Here is a 21,960-nt window from a genome sequence, read left to right as displayed (position 1 = left end):
CCTTCCTTCCTTCCTCCCTCCCTCCCTCCCTCTCTCTTTCTTTCTTTCTTTCTTTTTCTTTTTCTTTCTTTCTCTCTCTCTTTCTTTCTTTTCTTTCTTCTTTCTCTCCTTCCTTCCTTCCTTCCTCCCTCCCTCCCTCTCTTTCTCTTTCTTTCTTTCTTTCTTTCTTTCTTTCTTTCTCTCACTCTCTCTCTTTCTTTCTCTTTCTTCTCTTTCTTTCTTCTTTCTTTCTTTCTTCTTTCTCTCCTTCCTTCCTTCCTTCTTTCCTTCCTTCCTTCCTTCCTTCCTTCCTTCTTTCCTTTCTTTCTTCTTTTTCTTTCTTTTTTTATTAGAGGTAGGGTCTTAGTCATCCAGGCTATAGTATAATACTGTGATCATAGCTCACTGCAGCCTCACACTCCTGGGCTCAAGGGGTCCTCCTGCCTCAGTTTCCTGAGTAGCTAGGAATACAGGTGTGTGCTACCATGCCTGGCTATTTGTTTTTCTTTATTTTTGTAGAGACAGGGTCTCACTATGTTGCCCAGGCTGGTCTTGAACTCTTGGCTCCAAGCAAATCTCTTGCCTTGGCCTACTAAAGTGCTGGGATTACAAGTGTGAGCCACTGCACCCAGCCGCAGAACCCATTTTTAATGGTGACACGATGTGGCAGCCACAGAAACCATAATAGGAGTGGGAGCTGAGCAGATTCGTGTTTTCACTCTACCAGGCATTTGGAAGCAGGATTGACCTCCTAAGTCTGAGTAAGGCCCAGGAATATTGGGAGATGGGGTTAGAGAAAGGCCAAAGGAGGAATTTTATTTCCAGATAAGGTAGGACTTGAGTGATTAAAAAATAGAAGGAATATGACTGGTTTGTGCCGTAAGCTGGTTAAATGCATCATGCCAGTCATATTAAGATATCTTTGTAGAGAACAAACACTTTTCTGGAAGAGGATTTAAATACCTACTTTTGGAATTTTGGTTCAAAATTTGACCCATTATACCTCCAAAACTATTTCTGTTTTATCAGTAGGTTAGAGATCCATTTGCTAGCACTTTGACGGATGCTGAAACAGAAGTACGGGACTCAAGAAACTTATTAATGAAGAAGAAGCAGCCTGGGTTATTAAGTTAACCCTGTCCCATATACTAATTGGTTCCCTTCAGTAAGGAAATACTCTGTCTTAGGGTAGGTTTACCAGAAGCAGACCCTGAGACAGGCATCCATGCAAAACTGGTTTATTAAGGAGGTGCATCTAGAAGCAACCGAAGGGATGGGGAAGCAGGGCAGAGTGGGAAACGTCACGAGGTGATCCTAGGCAGAGTCCCAGCCTCTACCTGGTCCCACAGGGTGCTCTAGAAAGTGTCACACCTCAGAGTGTGTCCTGACTGCAGGCAGTGGAGCTGCGCTTTCATAATCCCCAAACAGTCATTCTTTGTTCAAGGGCCTCCAGGCACTTCTAGGTTTTTGCTCATGTGGGCAGAGTGCTGCAGTAGCCCTTAGACAGTCAGTCCTCTTAAGGGAGAGGCACATGTGGCTGTTAGAAGTGAAGCAACACAGCAGTTGGTGGCAGGGTGTGCAGAAAGGGTAAAAGGAAGGTCCTTGGGGTCTGCGCAGAGCTCCGTCCACTGTTCCACTTCACTGCTGAACAGCTGGCGTGCTATATATTGCCTCCTCTCCCCTGGATCTGTTTGAAGAGCTGATTCAGAGTGTAGCATGAATCTTGGGTCACAGCCATTGAGGCTGAGGGTGGCTCTTTGACTTACCAGCTTTGTGACCTTGGGCAGATGACTCTGACCTTCATTTTTCTCACTGGCAGGATGAGGATAATTCCTCCCTCACAGGGGGTTGTAAAGATAAAAGAGGCAGTGCCTGCTAAGCACCGGGTCCCTGCTTGGCCCACCACAGGGATGCGTGACATGCCCACTCCCTTTCCCTACTCCTCCCTCTCTCTTTTTAGGGAAGAACAAGTTTCGCCATGTCTGCTGAAAAGTCCCTGCAACCTGCTGACTTTGTTTATGCACCGTTCTGGTGAAGGTAACAATTTAGATGGCAAATTGCACTGCCAGAGCCAAGGAGTTGGTGTATTAATTCCTGACTATTTACTGTGACAGGTTTAAAGCTCAATATCTCAAGGAGTGCTGGAGCTCCCACTCTGCTGCATACAGAATTGCAAAGATGCTACACCTTGCTCCTTCCTGGCAGCATCGAGCAGTTCACAGAGCCACGAGTTTCCATCATCTCCTCCACTCTGAGGGTCTGGCAGCAAGATCCTGGGAGGACCCACAGCGCTGTCTGACCTTAACCTGTATCCTCTCCCAGGAGCCCAGGGTGAGCCACCAGCCCTAGGCTAGGGGAGCCCACCCTTTCCTTCTCAGGGAGCACAGGTAAGCCCCTCCTTAATGCTGTGTAGCTGTGTATCAGTTGACCGTGGAGTGAAAGTGCCACCTGTCTCAGTCTGGTCACAGGGGCATGCAGCCCAGAGTTGACTTGGGAGGCAGCATTGATGAAGCCTTTGTCTCTCTCCTTCAATTCAGGCCTCGGGCAAGCGTCCATGTTGTGTGGTATTCTCCCCACACTGCAGGTTGGAATACTGAGGCTTGAATGAGCTCTCACAGCCAGTGAGAGATAGAATCCAATATTGAACTGATGTTTTTCTGACTCTCGAGTAGGAGACACCAGTCCGCATGCCTCTCCTTTTTCCTTGCCCTGCTGCCTGTAGGTCTGTGTGGAGAAAAGCAACCAAGCGTCCTTCCTACATCACATGAGGCTTTTCAGAGAGACTGGGGAACTCCACACGTGCTTCATGCTTCCATTCCCCTGATAGATACCTTTTGCTATCCTCTGCCCCACCTCAGAAAATTAAATGATTATAGAGCAATCTGATGAGTGCATGTTATTCCTTGGGCACCATCTCAGAGGCTCATCCCGTCTCCTGAGCAGCATATTAAAGCTTTCCTTCCCAAGAAATTACTTAGATTGAATGGAAGAATTTTCTTCCCAGAATTTCTCATTATGTGTAAAGTAGCACCCATGCCTGGGGGTTGTTGGGAGGTAGATGTGTTTAGGGGGGTGCCTGGTGCCTGGTGAGTCCTCAGTGACTGTACATGATTCTAGTCACTGTCAGCCTCCTCAGGTGGGGTGCTGTTTGTGTCTTCAATGAGCAGGAGGATGCACTTCACTTCAAATCTGAACTGAGTTGTGGAAAGGTAATTATGAAACACAGGTTCTCTGTGACAGGTGAGGCCAAAGAGGAATTGTTTCAGCAGCACTATCCAATAGAACCACACACTGTCCAACACACTAGCCACTAGGCACATGTGGCTATTGAGCACTTGAAGCCTGGGGAGTGCAAATAAGAACTCAAAATTTTAATTTTAATTCATTTAAATTTAGCTGCATGTGGCTAGTGGCTACTGATTTGAACAGCACAGATGTAGTCCTCATTTTTCAGTGACTGATGGAAGGTATAAGAACTTTAACCATAGCACATATAAATACTTGAACACGATTTATTGCTAGAATATACACCACAGTGAAGATAAGAAACATGGTAGTGGGGTAACAAAAGATTTGCTGCTCATTCCTTGGCAGTAACATGCTAAGACAAACACTAATAACTAATTCCTGACTTCATGTTGGTAAAGGACTCCTGCAGAAGGACTATGGCAGTCACATCTATTTAAGTTAGGCTGGTGATGTTCTCAATCCCAAAGTGAAATGGGAGTGAGGGAATTTGGGCCCCTTTGAATCCAAATACTATAGGCAAGTTTCCATTAATGTTTCTCTTAGACACAGTCCAAACCATCCCTTAAAAATATACAATGTGCAATAAATGCCCTTACCTTTTAACTTAGTAACTCAATTTACAGGAATTTATACTGAAAAAATAACTCCCAAGTAAGGAAATAAAATTTTATGCACAAAGATGTTAATTATAGTGATACTTACATTGGTAGACCCTTGGAAACAAGCCACATGTTCATAAGAGAAGGGCTAAAGAACTACACAATTAAATATTGGAAACAAATCAAATGATTAAGAAGAAAATGGCTAAGAAATTATATGATATCAATGTAATAGAATATTCTGTAACCCTTAAAATCATGTTTATAAGGGTAAGTTTTTAAGAAGCAGAATTGTATATACAGAAAGTTCTCAAGTGTTTTAAAATGCATAGAAAAAAGACAAAATGAATGAGGTGTTCCAGTAGACTTCTGCCTCTGGAAAGATGCAGTAGAAATACTTTTACTTTTTCTCCCACTAAGCAAAGTAAAAACTCTGGACAGCATATATGAAACAAACACAAGAAGACTCTGAAAGATGGGGAAAAGCAGGCAGATCAGCTAGAGACCTCTGGACCCAACGAATGATTTGTTGGTGAGTTCTCTGGATGTTCTTTTTGTCTCATATATACCGAACTCTGAGCTGAAGAAGCTGGCAACCCAGAAACACCAATGGGTACAAATTTTAAAAAACCCCAACAAAAGCCCGATCTCTTCAGCTAAACGACCAGGAAGAAAGCGGACTATCAACACAGCACGTTTTTAGATAATAACTCCTTTACTCCAGCCACCACAGAAAACGTGTCTTCCCATCCCAACTCACGCAAGCAAAGGCTGAATGGGGAGCATAGATTTCCACCTTCTTGAGACTGTAGTGAGGCATTTCAACGGCCCATCAGGGTGGTGTCAGAGAAGGCCAAATAGGGAGCTGGGACTTTCACCCCCATCAGACAGTAATGAGAACTTCCTCCCCGGGAAAACAGAAGATTTAGATAAGAGATAGAGACTTACAGAAAGAAAGAGTCCAGGTTTCAATAGAAAATCACCTGTAATACCAAGAACCAGGACAATATCAACTGAATGAAAAAGGCAATCAATAGATGCCAACATAATCAACCCGTAGGGTGTAATAGACATTTACAGAACACTTCACCTGGACAGCAGAATACACATTCTTTTCAAGTGCACTTGGAACACAGACCAAGATGGACTCCATCCTGGGCCGTTGGAGCAAACCTCCACAAATGTCAAGGAACTGAAATCAGAAAGAGTGTATTCACTGACCACACTGAAATCAAACTGGCAATCAGCAAACAGAAAGATAACCAAGAAATCTCCAAGTACCAGGAAACTAAACAACGCACTTCTAAATTACCTATGGGTTAAAGAGAAAGTCTCAGGGGGAAATAAAAAAAATGCATTGAACTGAATGAAAATGAAAATACAACATACCAACATGGTGGGACATAGCTGAAACAGTGCTGAAAAGGAAATTTCCAGCACTAAATGAATACATTTGAAAAGAGGAGAAGTCTCAAATCAATAATGTAGCTCCCATCTCAAGAACCTAGAAGAAGAAGAGCAAAATAAACTCAAAGCAAGCTGCAGGAAGAAAATAATAATGATAGAGCAGAAATCAATAAAATTTAAAACAATAGAAAAAATGAATAAAACAAAGAGATAATCCTTTGAAAAAAATCAATAAAATTGATACACCTCTAGCAAAATTGACAAAAAAGAAAGAGAGGAGACACAAATGACAATATCAGGAAAGAAACAGGGAATATCACTACAGATCCTGAGGATATAAAAAAATAATAAGGGAATACTATAAGTAACTTTACACACAAACATTTGACAACTTAGAGGAAATGAACCTCTCTTTACAAACACAAACTATCACAACTCACTTAACATTAGGAGAAAACGCCAATTTGAACAGCCTTTTAAGTCTTAAGAAAATTTGATTCATAATTTAAAAACTCTCAAAAAAGAAATCTCTAGGTCCAGATGTTTTCACCGGAGAAAGCTACCAAATATTTAAAGCAATTTTACACAAATTTCTTCCAGAAAATAGGAGAGGAGAGAATACTTCCTGATTCATGAGGCTAGTATTATCCTGATACCAAAATCAAAGACTTTACTAAAAAAAGAAAACTACTGATCAATATATCTCATGAGTATAAATGCAAAATCCTTAGCAAGTTATTAGCAAACAGAATTTAGTGATATATAAGAAAAATTTTATACCAGAATAAAATAAAGTTTATTCCAAGGATGCAAGGATGATTCAATATTCAAAAATCGTTCCATATAATCATCACATTAGTAAGCTAAAGAAGTAAATCACACAATCATATCAATTAATGCAGAAAAAACATTTGACAAAATTTAATATCCATTTATGATTAAAAACAACTCAGAAAACTTTTCTGAAATTAAAAGTAGCAATAGAGGAAACCTCTATTTTAATTTTTTTGAAATTAAAAGTAGCAATAGAAGAAACCTCCTCAACTCAAGAAACAGAACCTACAACATCCCCACAATTAACCTAATACTTACTAATGGACTGAATGTTTTACCCCTAAATTTAGGAAGAAGGTAAGTATGTCTGCTTTCACCACTCTAATTCCACATTGTGTTGGAATTTCTAGCCAGTAAAATAAAACAAGAAGAGGCAATAAAAGGCATTCAGGTAGAAAAGGAAAAAATGAAATGGTTCCTACTTGCAAATGACATTCCCAGGAAAATACAAAAAAAGAAAACCTCCTACAACTAAAAAGTAAGTTTATTGAGGCCACAGGATACAGAATAAATACACAAAAATTGATCGTATTTTTTTATACACTAGCAATAAACATGTGACCATTGAAATTAAAAGTACAATACCATTAGTAATTGCTCAGAAAAAAGTGAAATACTTAAATATAAGTTTAACAAAAACATACCAGACTAGGTAAAGCTAATGAAGTATGCAACACTTACATGCTGAAGACCACAAAACACTAATGAAATAAATCAAATAAAATCTAACTAAATAGAGAGACATACCACAGTCAGGAATCGGAAGACTCAACACAATAAAATTGTCAATTTTCCTTAAACTGATATAGGGGTTTAATAGATTTCCTATTAAAATCCCAGGATTTTTTTTGTAGATACAGATTATTCTAAAATGTGTATGAAAAGGCAAAGGAACTAAAATAGTTAAAATAATTTTGAAAAAGAAGAATAAAGTGGGAGGAATCCAATTCAAGACTTCTATTTCCTCAAATAAATTTTGTGTAGAATCCAGTTATAAGACTTACTATATAGCTACACTAATCAAGACGACATAGTAATAGTGGAACAAACCATATCAGTGGAACAGAACATAGGACCCAGAAATGGACCCACACAAATATGGCAAACTGATTTTTGACAAGGCATAAAAACGATTTAATGGAGTATAGATAGGCTTTTAAAAAAATAATACTGGAGCAACTGGACATTCATAGGCAAAATAATAATAATTAATCAAATTAACCATAACTTTAAGTCTCACACCTTATATAAAAATTAACTCAAAATGGATCATAAACTCAGTTGTAAACTGTAAAGCTATAAAACTTTTAGAAAAAGACATGGGAAACCTGGTTTGGTTTGGCTTTCTGGTCCTGCTCCTGACTAATATAGTGGATAATAATATCATTCTTGGCCAGAAGCAAGGTGTGGTTTTATGATGCTGCTGCTGGTTCTCTGGAGCCTTGTAAATGGTCTCTGAAGGCCTCCATAGGAGGCGTCTCAAAACATCTCCAGGAATGGCATCATCAGGGTGTAAGATGTATATGGGTTTACAGAGTAATGCTTTCGCCCAAAAGCATTACTTACTTTTGCTCAACACAATAAAAAAGTCAACTCTCTTTAAACTGATATATGGGATTAATATATTTCCGATTAAATTCCCAGGATGCCCAAAAATGCTTTTTGCCCAAAAGCATTGCTCTGGAAAGCCACACACATCTTACACCCGGGTGATAAGCTTTTGGGTGACAGAGTTCATTTGGGTGTAGAAGTTCTATGATCTTAAAAACAAGAGAGCCTTTTTCTTGTATCATCCCAGTTTGAATAATTTCACATTTGGGGTGGTATTTGCCCCACAATTCTGAGAGTCTCCGGTACTTTTACCCCTTAAAAGACCAGGTGGCAAGAAGGGTTTCCGAGGTGCTGTTCTTCCTGAGGATGAAAAGACCTCTCTCTATGGAGGCTTCCTGGATAACTCGATCCCTTCATGGCTAGTTCAGGTCAAGGGCTTTAGATGGGCCCAGGAAAGAGTGTCATTCTTTCTCTGCAGGTCTGATTCTCCCCTCTGTCAGCTGGAGTCACATGAAGCCCTTTTCTCTTCATGGATGGGGGCTCTTTGTTACATTCTCATAGACCCAGGAGGTGTCCAGGACAATTCTGTTCTCAGTCTAAAGGGAATTAAGAAGCTTCTCCTGAGCCCCAGGCTCTACTCTGGCCACTCTTTCATTCCTGCTGCTGAGGGACCCCTGCTTGTGCCCCAGATCTTCCAGTGTGGCTCTGCCTTGCCCTTGATCTTGCCTGTCCCTTTCTGTGTCCCCAGATACTGTTGTCTGGCTGCCAAAGCTGATTGAGAGCTGGGGCTTAGCTCCTGACTCCAGGCTTGCTGGTCCACTGCTGGGCTATCTTGCTTCTGAAATGTCCTGGCTGTCTGTGATTGCCTTACCCTGTGACTTCTTAGCCCATCTGACTGACACATGCTACCATTCACCCCATTTTCCTCAGCCACCACTCTGTCAGTCAGGTGGCTCTGGGGTCCTTCAGGGGAAGCTGAAGGCACACAACTCTGTGCCTTGGTGGGTCCTGGGGTGCAGCAGAGAGCTAACTTGCTTCCCACACCGAAGTACTAGGCTGCAGCGAGGTTTTATTCTAGGAGCATTCCAAGGAGGAGCAATTGGCTTCTTAGAAATTAGAATAGATCCAGGTATAGAACTGGACAGTGCTAGAGAACTGGACACTGGAGAACTGATAAGGAAATCTCCTTAGGCTCTGTCTCTCACTCCAAGGACCAGACCAGATCTTGGAGGGTCTACTGGAACTGCAGATGCCCACAGGAAGCCCAGCTGATTCCAGGAACCCTAGGAGGCAGTATAGTTCTGGGGCCAGTAACAGTGGCTTTGGGGGCTGTAGGCAGAGTGTTCTGAGGCCCTGGGCCAAGCTCAGGGTCTGGGCCAGGCTGTTGGCATGCTGCTGTTTCTCTAGAGGAATTATGTCCTGCAGCCAGACCAGGTAAGGATGAAAGCCCTGTTTCTGCCACAACCTTGCCCCTGCCACGCGTTGGAACTTGTTCCAGGAAGAAGGCAGAGCCTGTGGAGTTGTACCTGAGTCTGAGTTGTACTGGAGGGCTTCCCGGGCCTGACAGAGCAGACCCAAGCTGTTTTCCTGCAGGAGGAAATCTAGTCCTGGGCCCCTAGCCCTGGTTCTCTAGCAATCCTACTGCATTCCCTAGAAGCCAAGGGAGCAGCTCTTCTGAAGCATGCTGCCCTAGGAGTTTCTGGCTGATTTCCAGGGACAAATTAAGAGAAAAAAATCTTTTGGGGGTAGGCTGAAAAGGCAAATTCCTATCTCTTTTCTTGAGGTTTCTATGTCAAATCCTGTTAAAATATGGAAAAGATTCTTAAGCTGGAAGGCCAGGAAGTCCTGTATCTACCCCACAATAAATCTACAGGAGGAGACTTTTAGAAATCAGAACAGCTAGTGACACTTTTGGAAGTGAGTGCTCAGAATTCGGTGTGCTTGATGACATACTGACAGGTGACTCAGTAATGTGACCTGCATCGTGGAAACTGCTGGTGCTGTGGACAGTATCCTTTATCATGTGGACAGGGAAGTTGAACCAAACAGGCTAGTAAATAACTGTGACAGAGGAAAGTGAGGAGGAGCGGGCCTGAGGCTGGCCTTTCTGAATACAGAAGCTGGTGGGATTGGAGAGAGGAGAAAGAGAGGGAACCAGGGAATGAGGGAATGCAGAAGGGAATCAGTAGCCCAGGCAAGGATGGGGACATGGTGATGGGGGACATACTGGCCAGGTAATATTTTTCAATTCTCCCAGTTTCTTGGATAAAAAAACTAGTTTTTAATGCTAAAAGGGGGTTTCCTCTGAATGATTTAGGGAAATTCTTACAGGTATAGTCTTTCTGGGGAGAGGTGCCAAGTGCAAACCCAATGTTATCTATAGGCACATGAGAAGCCAAGGCCAATGGAAAATGTGGTTTCAACCAACATTCATTGAAGGTCCACTTCACTCCAGGCACATTATGCAGGTTAATTTCTCGGATCATCTGTACTTGTGTCATCTAGCACACCACATTCTGGGCCTTCACTTCCAAAAATATCTACCACCAGGTGGATTTCTAAAGATTTCACTTGTTGACTTAGACACACTGTTACATAGCCAACTGACTTAAGAATCTTCTCCATATGTTAATAGGATATGACTCAAGAGCCTCAGGGAAAGCTGATAGGAATGGGCGTGAGAGATAAAGATGGGTGAGGTGTGGCTGTCTGCTGGCTGCTCACTGCAGAATAAGGGAGACAGGTATGATAACCAACCATTACATCATGCAGTGGGTGTTTAAACAAGGCTGAACACTGCACTTTGGAGCCCAGAGGGAAGGAGCCCAGAGGAAACACTGCCCTTTGGAGTCCAGAGGAAAGGACGAGTAATGTATCCTTTCCCAATGGAAAGGATAAGTAAAGAGGGTAAAAGGCAAGAGGAGTATAGCAAAGCCTTGCAAAATAAGTATTAGGGGTAGGGAAAGGGAAGGCTCACATCTTCCCTGTGCAGTGTGGGCACAGGTGCGGAGGTCAGCAATGGCGTGGCGTATTGGTGTTTCTTCCTCATATTTAGGAAAGAACAGGGACGACTGTGCTCCAGAAGCTTGTAATCTTGAGAGCTGAGGCTGGAGAGGAAGGCAGCCTCATGTGCCAGGTGGAGGGGTCAGGGCTTTATCCTGTAGTAACCTACAGGAGTATTGGGGTATTGTGGAAGTTTTTGAACAGGAAGCTTTGTGATTAGCTTTGTTTTTTAGGACTAGGACAGGGTCTTCTTCCTTCCTTATCAGGCTGTAGGTATAAATGAAGTTGCGGTGATAGTGAAGTTGGTGTCTTGCTCTTGTAATTTTACATGCCCCTTCCATCTGCTGAACGGCAGGACACCGGCCTCCATTAAGCACCCCAATTCAACTATGGTATCTTAGGGAGGCCCTAAAGTGGGGGCGGTTGCTGCCGGTAATTCTGGGCCTCTTGCTGCCTGGTCACTCAGCAGCTCTCCGGACTTTGGAAGTTTGCTTCCCTGCCCCCTATAGGTTCTCTGCCCTCATTCAGACCACCTGTGCTCATCTGTTTTTTGCAGGTAGGGAAGGTGCTCCTTTCTTTGTGTTCTGTCCCTTCTCTCATCTTTATCTCTCACACCCATCTCTATTTGCTTTCCTTTCAGTTCTTGAGTCAAATCCTATTAACATATGGAAAGGATTCCTAAGTCAGTACGTTAGACAATGCTGTGTCTAAATCAACAAGAAAAGTCTAAAAAATCTGCAAGCCCATGGCAGAGTTACTTAGGCCTAGAAGTATCACAAGATTTCATCAAACTTGTTTTGTAGTTTGAGAACCATGCCTTTCTTCCCAGTGCACAGATCTAGATTTGAGGCTCGTTTTTGAGGAAACATTTGTTGGTTTGGGCTATTGTTGAAAGCTTTCTACCTTCCCTGAGTTAGGTCATCAGTGTGAATTGATGGTTATATTAAAGTAAATTCCCAGCAAGTCAGAAATCGTTTAGAAAGCAAATTGAATTTTGGAAACATTTCTGTTGTGATTGTTGTGCCTCTCTTCTTTAGTGTCAATAATTCTGTGGAGGGGAGCAGGGGACATAGTGGAGAGGGATGGGTTCTGGAATCAAACTGCAATAGTTCAAATCTGGATTCTGCCACTTATCCTGTGGCCTTAGGCAGGTTCCTTAGTTTTGTTCTGTCTCAGTTTCCTCATCTATAAAATGAGGATAATAACAGTATCTACTACATAGAATTGTTGTAAAATTAAGGGATGAAAACAGTTTATCAGGTTGTGGGTATAAATGAAGGCTCAGTAAGTGCGATGGTGGTGATGGTGATAATTCCGAGGTGCCGCTGCTTTCTGTGTCAGCCGACAGGAAGAAAAGGAAGAGAATGTTAAAACTGCAGCCATGTAGAAAGGGATGAAATTAGTAGAACTTTCAGAAGGGTTGAGCTGTGGGACGCAGCTTTGCCTCCCAAATGGGCAGAACTGCAAAAGGTTGGAGAGTGTTTTTCTGTGGATAAGATTCAGGCTAGGGCTGACAACTATTTTTATGGAGGACTTTAAATGTAGTTTTGCCTAGAGTCAGATCTGACCTGTACAAGTATTGTCTCTTTGAGGTGATATGGCTCTCATCATAGGGTGTGGAGGAGTTTGGAAAAGTGAGCTATTAAAAAAGACATGTTGTGGAAGGAAGAAAGCATTCCCCTCTTGCTCTTGCACTCTGGTTGTCCTGAGTAAAGTACTGGCAGTCTCAGGAACCAATTCAATAGTTGCTAAAAGCCCCAAGCTTCTGGCAGCAGAAGCTCCAGGGACAGAAGATTCCTTAGCTGCTAACCAAAGAAGGCTGGTTCTTCCTTGCCCTGGCTTTGGAGCCTAGTGCTGCTGCTTAGCTTTTAGCCTGGAAGGCAGGAAGTGTCCTCATGAATTTCATTGTCTCAAGTTATTCATGTGGCGACCACTGAAACCCTAAGAGGACCCCAAGCCCAGTGTCCCTGTGATTTTCTGTCCCATTCTGGGTATGTAGGGTGGATCAGCTGTTCACCATGGCCAAGCTGCCTGATGCTCTGTAAGGAGAAGGCCTGTCTCTCCATGTTCTTCAGCAATCCCAGCGATGGGGGACTTCCTGGGACATTAGTAGTTGAGCACCCTCAAGAGAAGGATGTCTTCCCTTCATTCCTCAGTCTTCCCCTCCATTTTTGTGTAAAAATAATTTTCTGCTATGAAAGGCTGAACATTAAAACTTTAATAATTAAACAAAGTCAGTTTAGAAAATAATCCCCTTCTCACCAACACTATTCTTTTTGCATATTCTCCTTTAGCTTGGCCATGTTGTGAATATAGGTCTAAAGATTTGCAATCTATAGTCTATAATTCGTAGTCTGGATTTCCACTCGACAGCATCATTGGCATTGCTATGGTTTTTGTAATTATTTTTTAGGATCTCATGACGTGTATTCCATTGAGTTACTATGCCATCATTTATTTAATCGTTCCCTACTAATGCACATTTGGATTATTTCCTATTTTGGGCCGTGATACTGACCGCTGTATGAACGTTTGTGTTTATAGTCAATTTCTTCTATTAAATTCTTCCTTTGGCTTACTGGTTGAAAGTATGAACATCTGTATTCTTCTTAACACGCTACTTTCCAAAGGGATCAAACCAAATGTACATACCATGTTACCAGCTATGTATGATGGTACCATTTCCTTATCAATTTGTCTCACATTGGCCATTGCCATCAAAATGTGTATTATTAACTTTTTAGCTGAAACATAGTACTCTACCTCTGCTTCCATTGTGTTTCTTGAATTATTAGTATCTCCCCTCTGTCTGACTCTTTAGGCCAGAAAGACCTACCAGTTCACTGTCATCTGCTGGTCTTAACTTTCTAGGACACCCTCATAAACACTAACTTAATCCTGAATCTGAATAATATATTTTCATTGTGGTGTTTGTTTGTTTGTTTGTTTTTTGAGATAGGGTCTTGCTCTGTCACCCAGGCTGGAGTGCAGTGGCACAATCACGGCTCTGACTTCCTGTGCTCAAGCAATTTTCTTGCCTCAGCTCTGCCTGCGCCCCACAGCTCCCTGCCACAATAGCTGGGGCTGGGACTACAGGCAGTCGCCACCATGCCCAGCTAATTTTTTTTTTTTTTTTTAGAGACCAGGTTTCGCCATGTTGCTCACACTGGTCTCAAACTCCTGGCCTCAAACAATCTGCCTGCCTTGGCCTCCAAAAGTGTTGAGATTACAGGCATGAACCACTGCGTCCTGCTTATTTTCATTGATTCTTAAACTCAACTAGAATCCCCCTGCCTTCCCCTGGACCCTGCCAGATTTGATTTTCTTCCAGCTTCTTTCAATGTAGCACATTTTAAATCTAGTCAACTTGTCCAGTTGTTTCAATTAAGGAATTACTGTTCCACGCTCTCTAGACAGCATGGCTTTCTCTCCCACTGGTAGGCACTGATTTAGACAATTAGTATAAGTGGTGCAGAAACTTTTCCCATACATTTGATTATAATGTGTTTTCTCTTGTGGGAGTTGTCTATGTTCCTTACCATTTCATTCATTCATTTCAACAAATGTTACTGAATGCCTAAGATATTCTGAATGGTAGAGATATGGCAGTGAAGATACAGGCTCTGCCTTGTCCAGCTCTCATTGTACAGGAAGACACATACTATTAACAAGCAAGTAAGTGAATGTATAAGCCAGGCAGTGATAGGTGCTAAGGAGACAAACACGAACATGGGATAAAGGAACAGAGAATGCTGGGGAGGTGTGGGAAATGATGTGCTGCAGTTGGCTTGCATCAGCTCTTGAAAATTGTATGCCTCTCTTCCCGGCTTCATGTTCAATGACCTTGGTCGCTTGAAACTGGCCACAGTGGGAGTATTTAGATCCCACACAAAAATGCTACCATTCAGGGACAGCTCAGTCAGGGAAAATCTGAGCAAGAAGGTGACACTGGGGAGAGACCTGCAGGACGTGAGGGAGGGAACCATCTGGGAGTCTGGGTGAGGGCAGAGGGAAAAGCTGGTGCAAGGTCCTGAGGCAGGATGTGGTTGACATGTTTTAGAACCAGCAAAGAGGCCACTGAAGCAGATTTGGAGAGAGTAGGATGCAGGAAAAAATGGGTAAGAGGTGAGATGGGAGGCAAGGAGGGGAGGGGACTGGTAGGTGATATGATCAGATTAGCACTTGTAGGTCATTGTAAGTATTCTAGCTTTTCCTCCTGATTTGAGATGGAAGCCATTGAAGAATTTTGAGTTGAGAAGTGAAAGATTCTGATTTATGTTTTAAAGGGATCACTCTGGCTGCTGTGTTGAGAATAGAACTGTAGGAAGGCAGAATTTCAATCATTAGAAAGCTATTAAAATAATCCAGAACAGAATCGATGGTGACTTGGATTGGTGGTGGATGTGGTAAGAAATGAATTCTGAATACATAGTCAAGGAAGAACCCTCAGTATTTACTGATGGAACAGATAGATTGTGTGTCAGAAAGAAGGCAAGGATGATGCGTTTTTGTGAAGGCTTTTCTATTTATACGTATATACATATACACATACATTTAGAGATAGGGTATTGCTCTGTCACCCAGGCTGGAGTGCAGTGGCACAATCAGAAATCACTGCAGCGTCAAACTCCAGGGCTCAAGTGATTCTCCAACCTCACCCTCTCAAAGTGCTGGGATTACAGGTATGAGCCACCATGTGCAGCCCCTATATTAACTTTGAAGAAAGTGTTTTCAGTTTAGGAAAATTTGTGGCATGGTGGCAGTGTTTGGCTTATACTTCATTCTTCTACAGAAACCTTATTGTGAGCAAAGACTTTCTTTTCACCCTGTTTGACTCCGAGCAGTTTGGTTTGAAGAAGCTAACCAAATGCAGCTGTGGGGAAAGTGCTAGCTGTCTGCAGAACCCCAGTCTCTCCCTTTCCCATGCATAGTAGAGTCTGCACCGGGCATGAGGCAGCTAGCTGCATCTCTGGGACCAAGCGTGAGCCAAGGGGAGGTGAGTGGAAGTGTCCATTCCAGGTGATTGTCACATGAAAGGAAAGCCATTTTTCTGGAATTCCTCTTTCCTTACTCCATCAGCTCAAACACAGGTGCTAGATGTGCCTCTAACTTGGCTTTGATCATACAGCCAAGGACTGTGGAGCTGTGAGGTGGAGGGAACTGAGGTTCTGGGATGACCACGTGGAGCAAATCTGCTCACCCACTCAGGACTGTTACATCAGAGAGAAAATACAAGCTTTTTGAAGTCAAAGCTTTTTGGGAGTCTTTTTATTACAGTGGCTTAATCTTTCCTCTCACTAATACAAAAGCCAATTCCAAAACAAACCAACCAATCAGCAGAAAATCAGAATGTTGAAAGTGACATATTCCAACTGATGACAAAAGCCTGCAGGATCAGAAATTTTTGGTGAGTACGAAATGGAAGAAAACCAAAGGAAAATGGGCATCCAGTAGCTGGAAGCACCCACAGAAGGCCATGATTTTAGGTGGGAAAGGTGGAGACAGATTTATACTGGCAACAGTGAGTAGGAAGACATTGGGTGAAGGAGAGAAAGAATACTGGAGTTTTAAGGCAGGAAGATTTTCCCAGTATGAGGTCAGTACGTACTGGGAAGTAGGGGCTGAGGACAAAGTTTGGGCCTATAGCAGAAGTTGATCTACTGCGGAGAAGGCAAAACGAAAGAAGAGAAGACACTCTTGAAGTCACTGAGGAGGTGGGCAGGAACGACCCAGGAGATCTTTTGAAAAATGTGTTTTTTATTGGCCATGTGCTAACTTTGATCTATGCCAAGGGAGGGGGAAAAGACACCTAACAACCTTCCCCATTAAAGTTAATGGGGGATCCCCTATAAAGTCTATGGGCAGAATATGGCATGATGAATCTGTATGATTATTTCATGAAGGTTCCATAAGATAAATAAGGCTCTTAAGAGACGTGTTTATTGGTGAAAATTTATATCGGTGTACATACCATCAGCTGGAATGTAATTGCTGAGGATAAGGTGGGAAACAATTACCAAGTTTGACTCCAGCTGGCGCTACACCCGTGGGAATGCAGTAAATAATTGCTGAATCACAATGAATATAAATTGGCTTACTGGGTGAACACTTCCAGAGAGCCAACACATACCTCCTTATTGTCTTGAAGAAGCTGGTATTGCCTGGCACTTGGGGAAAGCAGTAAGATTTCCCTTGAAGACTACTTTGAATGCTAAGAGAATGACTTTGGAAGGAGGAAGGGAACCATGTCCAATTCTCAGGACCCTGTTGAGGCCTCCGTGTGAGCCCAAGTTTCAGCTGTAGGGAGTGGGCTTCCACTTTCTCTGTAGCCCTCTGAGCAAGTCTGCAGTGGGAAGAGCTCTGCCTGTTTCCCTTCTCTCTGCATCTCCCACACTTTGTCACTGTGCAGGGACATTCCTGTAGTTCTGCTCCTTATCTCCCAAATATTCCTTAGTTTCTCATGATTTGGCCTTTACCCAACTACCCCACAAAGGCTGGTCCTGCTGTTGCTATGAAGTATGGTGGTTAATAGGCACATGGGCTATGAAGGGAACTTGCATGAGTTCAGGTCATGTCCCGTATCATCTCTGTGATGGTGGGCCTCGTGTCATTTGTGAAATGAAGATAATACTTGTGTCTATTCTCCCTAGAGAAATAGTCTGTAACTTCCATGAGGGCAGAAACAGATCTAGTTTTTTCCTTATATTCTTAAATGCTAAAATAGTGATAGGCATATTCTATATGTGATAGGTGAAAGGTACTCATAAATGCTTTTTTAAAAACTAATGAGTGTGTAGAGAAATAGGTGGGGATCCAGCTGAGATGAGGTCCCCTAAAGGTGAGGCAATGGGCTCTCTCACCCTAATTGAGTGTGTGTATAGGGGGGCTATCTTTTTGGGCTATAGTTTCTAGAAGAATTGAAGAAGACTATTGGGTACAATATGCAGGAAATTGGGTGGAGATGGGGTGGGGACTGGGTGTCAGCATCCACCTCGTTAAGTTCCTTCAGGACAATCTGCATTGAATAGGAAAGGGCAGTAGTGAGGACCATCTTGGAAAAGCGTGAAGTGGTTACCAGTTACACTTATGTCAAGCCAATAAATAACAGTTATTTCTAAAAAGACCACCATTATTCCCCTCTGTAAGTATGCCTCTTTGCAATATGACTTTGCAGTTCCTCTCAGCAGGAGGTAAAGTCTATTCCTCTACTCCTTGAATCCAGGTTGGCCTTATGACTTGTTTTAGCCAATAGGCAGTGGCAGAAGTGTCAATGTCAATTCTGAGTCTAAGCCTCAAGAAGCCTTTGTGAACTTTTCTTCAAAACCTGTAGTCATGTGAACAAACCGAGGCTGGCCTGCTAGATGATGAGAGACGAAGTAAACCAGAGCCAAGTCAGCCCAGCTGTCCAGGGCAGGCCTGAGAAATGTGAGACAGCACAGTGAATATCAGCAAAGTCAACCGACAACTGACCTGCAGGCACACGAGGGAGCCTAGCCGAGAGCAGAGGGCTACCCAGCTGAGCCCAGCCCAGATTGCCAATACACAGAATCATGAATTGAGTGAATGGTGGTGGGTTTTGATTGCTTAGTTTTGGGGTTGTTTGTTACACAGCAATAGATAAGTAATATGTGATTTCACAAAGTTGAGTGGGATCTGAGACTCAGAGAAAGTAATGACTTCCAGCTTGGTGCAGTGGCTCGCGCTGGCAATCCCAGCACTTTGGGAGGCCAAGGTGGGTGAGGATCACTTGAGGTCAGGAGTTTGAGACCAGCCTGGTCAACATGGTGAAACCCCATCTCTACTAAAAACACCAAATTAACCGGGTGTGGTGGTGCACACCTATAATCCCAGCTACTCTGGAGGCTGAGGCAGGAGAATTGCTTGAACCCATGAGGCAGAGGTTGCAGTGAGCTGAGATCATACCACTGTACTCCAACCTGGGCAACAAAAGCAAAACTCTGTTTAAAAAAAAAAGAAAAAAGAAAGTGATCACTTTCTCCACATTCAATTCTCGCTGCCATTGCTCTTCAAATTTAATTTTATCAGGCATTATTGAGGAAATTTCTGCCTGATTTCTGGGTCAGTGGCACAGCAGATCCACTGGATGTTCAGTCCACGTCCTGTCTCCAAAGGCCCAGTTCCAGAGCCCCTCGTGTCTTTGGACATTATCCTCAAGTAGCGCCAGCTGCAAAAGGTTACATTGCCCACGAAGGACCTACCTCAGCTCTGTCTGCCGCTCTTTGAAGGTGTGCAGTGGTGGGTGAAAACAGGAAGTTAAAGACTGTGGCACGGACAAGTCTAGACTTGAAACCTGACACTGACTAGCTGTGAGACTTAACCTCCCTGAGTCTCTGTTCCTTCATCAGTAAAATGGGGACAGTAATGCTTGCCTCATAGGGTTATTGTTAGGATTAAATGAGTTAGTACATGGAAGGGGCCCAGCTCATTACAGGATTGTTATGAGAGTGGGGGAAATCACGGAGGTTGAGGGGCTTAGAAAAGGCATCTCCTTCCACATAAATGGGAAAACAGTCCCAGTGACCCCTTGTCAGCTACAGGCTCAGGTTAAGGTTTTCTGAGAGCCATCAGAGGAGGCCTAGGGCAAGTGGCTGCCCCTTTGCTTCAGAAATCATGAGCTTGGCAGTGGGTCCTGCCTTTAATGCTGATGTCCAGGTCAAGACAGGACTGTACTCTTGGCAAACCTTCTCTACTCTTTGTGTCAGCGATGTAGTGTTTAGTGAATTTCTTCCTGTTTTCGAGCCCAGAAATGATTGCATTGGTGGCCTGGGCACGTATTTCCCTCACAGAATAACATGCGAGTGGAGAATGGTTTGCTCATTTGCAACCAGTTCCCTCCCATTCCCCACCAGTATGCACCCCACCCTTCAACATTGCTGTAATTCCTGTGGGTCAACAGGCTGAGCCCAGGGGTGTGGATTTATGCCCATCAGAAGTCTGATTGAGGGTTAGGAAAAATCATTTGGGATGTGATGACAATCACAGGCACAGACCCTAGAGTTGTGGCTGCTGTTTCTTTTCATAGACTATTCCCAGGGGGCCTTCATCCTAAGTAGTTGCCAATAGCTGCTAAAAATGTTCATATTTCTCCATGGCTGTAGAAAACTTTAAAGGGGAAAACACCTATACTTTGGGTCATCTACTCTTTTTGTCATGCTAAATTTCATTCTATATTCTTCCAGAATTTTTGTGTACATACACATATGTACATACATACATATAGGAATTTCTCCCTCCATACATATGTATGAAGAGAGAATGCATACACACACACACACACACACACACACACACACAAATGGGATTATGCTGTAGCTTTTCTTTTTTACTTAATATAACATAAACATCATTTCGGATCAGTAAATGTCTATTGGAAGGCCACAATTTGGAGGCCAAAAGCCAAATTTAGTGCATATGGATGGAAATTGTTTGGCATTGTTTTAAAGACTTAAATTTAAACTCCTCAAGAAGGGGCATAGATCTTTCAATTCCTGACTGGCCTTGAAGGCATTTGAAGTTGTCATCCTGAGTTTTATATCATTGTTTACAATTATTATTATCCCACCATATCAGTATTTTTCAGTAGAGAAATTTTGGCCATTTTGAGCCGGATAATTCTCTGTTGTATTTTGGGATTATTTTGTACATGGCAGGACATTTAGCATCCCTGATGCCCGCCAGCTCAATGCCAGCAGTGTCTTCAGGTCTATGTAATAACCAAATCTGACCCCGTGCATGCCCACACTGGGGCATCTGTTCTTGTCTTGGGCTAACAATGAAATTATCATAGACTCTCCTCCATTGATATGTTTAAGTATGAAGACCTTATGTCCTAGGTTACCTGGGACAGTCCTGTGGTTCTGGTGTATTTATTAATAGCAACCGCGTCACTCTCAGAAGTATCTCTATTTGGATGATAAACCAGTGGGTCACCCTGAGTGTAAGGTCCTGCTTCAGAAATGGTTAGATTTGTCAGGTTCTGCCCAGGAAAGACTAAACGTATCATTGGCGCTAAGCATGTCTTCCCAGAGTTAATCTATATGTCATGTGGTAAATGCCTTCCACTGAGGATGCTTCTATAGACAGATCCTACTTCCAACTCTACAGCTGAACATCAGGGTAGTCAGTGACACAGGCACATTTTTTAAAAGGTGGGCAAGAATTGGCTTAAGGCCAGAGCTAGACTGAAGAAAGAGGATGTCTGATGACCCCTTGGATTCGAGAAGACCTGTAGCATATCATGCATGGTCTGGAGAGGCCTGCTTAGGCTCCATGCTTTACAGATGAAGAAACTGAGCATCAGAGAAAGGAAGGGAAATAGAACCTCAGGGCATGAAAGTCTTAAGAGTCTTCTTGCCCTCTCCAACTTGGAAGATTTCATTTCCACTGAGCATATTCACAGGTGGAGAGTCAGCCTCCATCAGAACTGCAAGCCATGGGTCAGATACTGCACAAGCCAGAGGCAGAGCCAGAACCCAGGATCCCCAGGTCTGGACCAGAGCACTTCACTTTGTTCTATTCTGTATCTCCTTAGATTTCCTACTAAGATACTTAAACCTCCACTCTTCCATATACACCTAAAAGATGAAACCGATGTGGAAGTACCAGATGTATCTGAGAGAGGATTCCTAGAGAATATAGGAACTGCACACTCAACAGTCATGGACTGGTTTGAGAAGTGGATTCCATTGTATTTGACCCTGGGTACTTTTTCGTTATCTCCCTAATACTTTATTCAATCTAAGCCTGGAAGAGCTTTTATCAGGAATGCCTGAGTGGCAGCTGGTTATCTGGGATGTGGAAGAGGATTCACCTTGAACTTTGTAACTCCAGAAGAGTCGAGGTCTCAGCGTGAAAGGTGGCTTGGCTTGATCTGGCTGCAGGCCCCGCTTCTGCCTGGTGCTGTTTCCAGATGGGCCTTTAAGTGTTCCGAGCAGGCCCCATGCAGGAAATATGTCCTGTGTTGCATGTCAAGTTTCTTGCTATTATTTATTCTTACTTTTGGCTTATATGGGATTGGTGCTCCTTTAAAGAGACCTGTTCGCATTCCTTGTGACACGCTCTGTTTATTAACAAATGATTTGCTCTGTGTGGCTATAATGAATCACTGGCATTACAACAATCTGAAAGACCACAGAGTTCTACAAGTGGCACCTTTTCTGCCATCAAGTTTCTCGAACATTCTTTCTGAACCTGCTCATCTAATCTCACCTTGGATTCAAGTTCTCCACGAGTAGTAGTGTATTGCTCCTGGATTTTAAAAATTAAAACTATTCTGAACAGACAGGGCAGGAAATACTTTGGGAATCAATGCAAGTTG

Source organism: Macaca fascicularis, chromosome 2, assembly GCF_037993035.2.
Source record: "Macaca fascicularis isolate 582-1 chromosome 2, T2T-MFA8v1.1".
Lineage (NCBI taxonomy): Eukaryota > Metazoa > Chordata > Mammalia > Primates > Cercopithecidae > Macaca > Macaca fascicularis.
Note: the sequence above shows the minus strand (reverse complement) of the source record.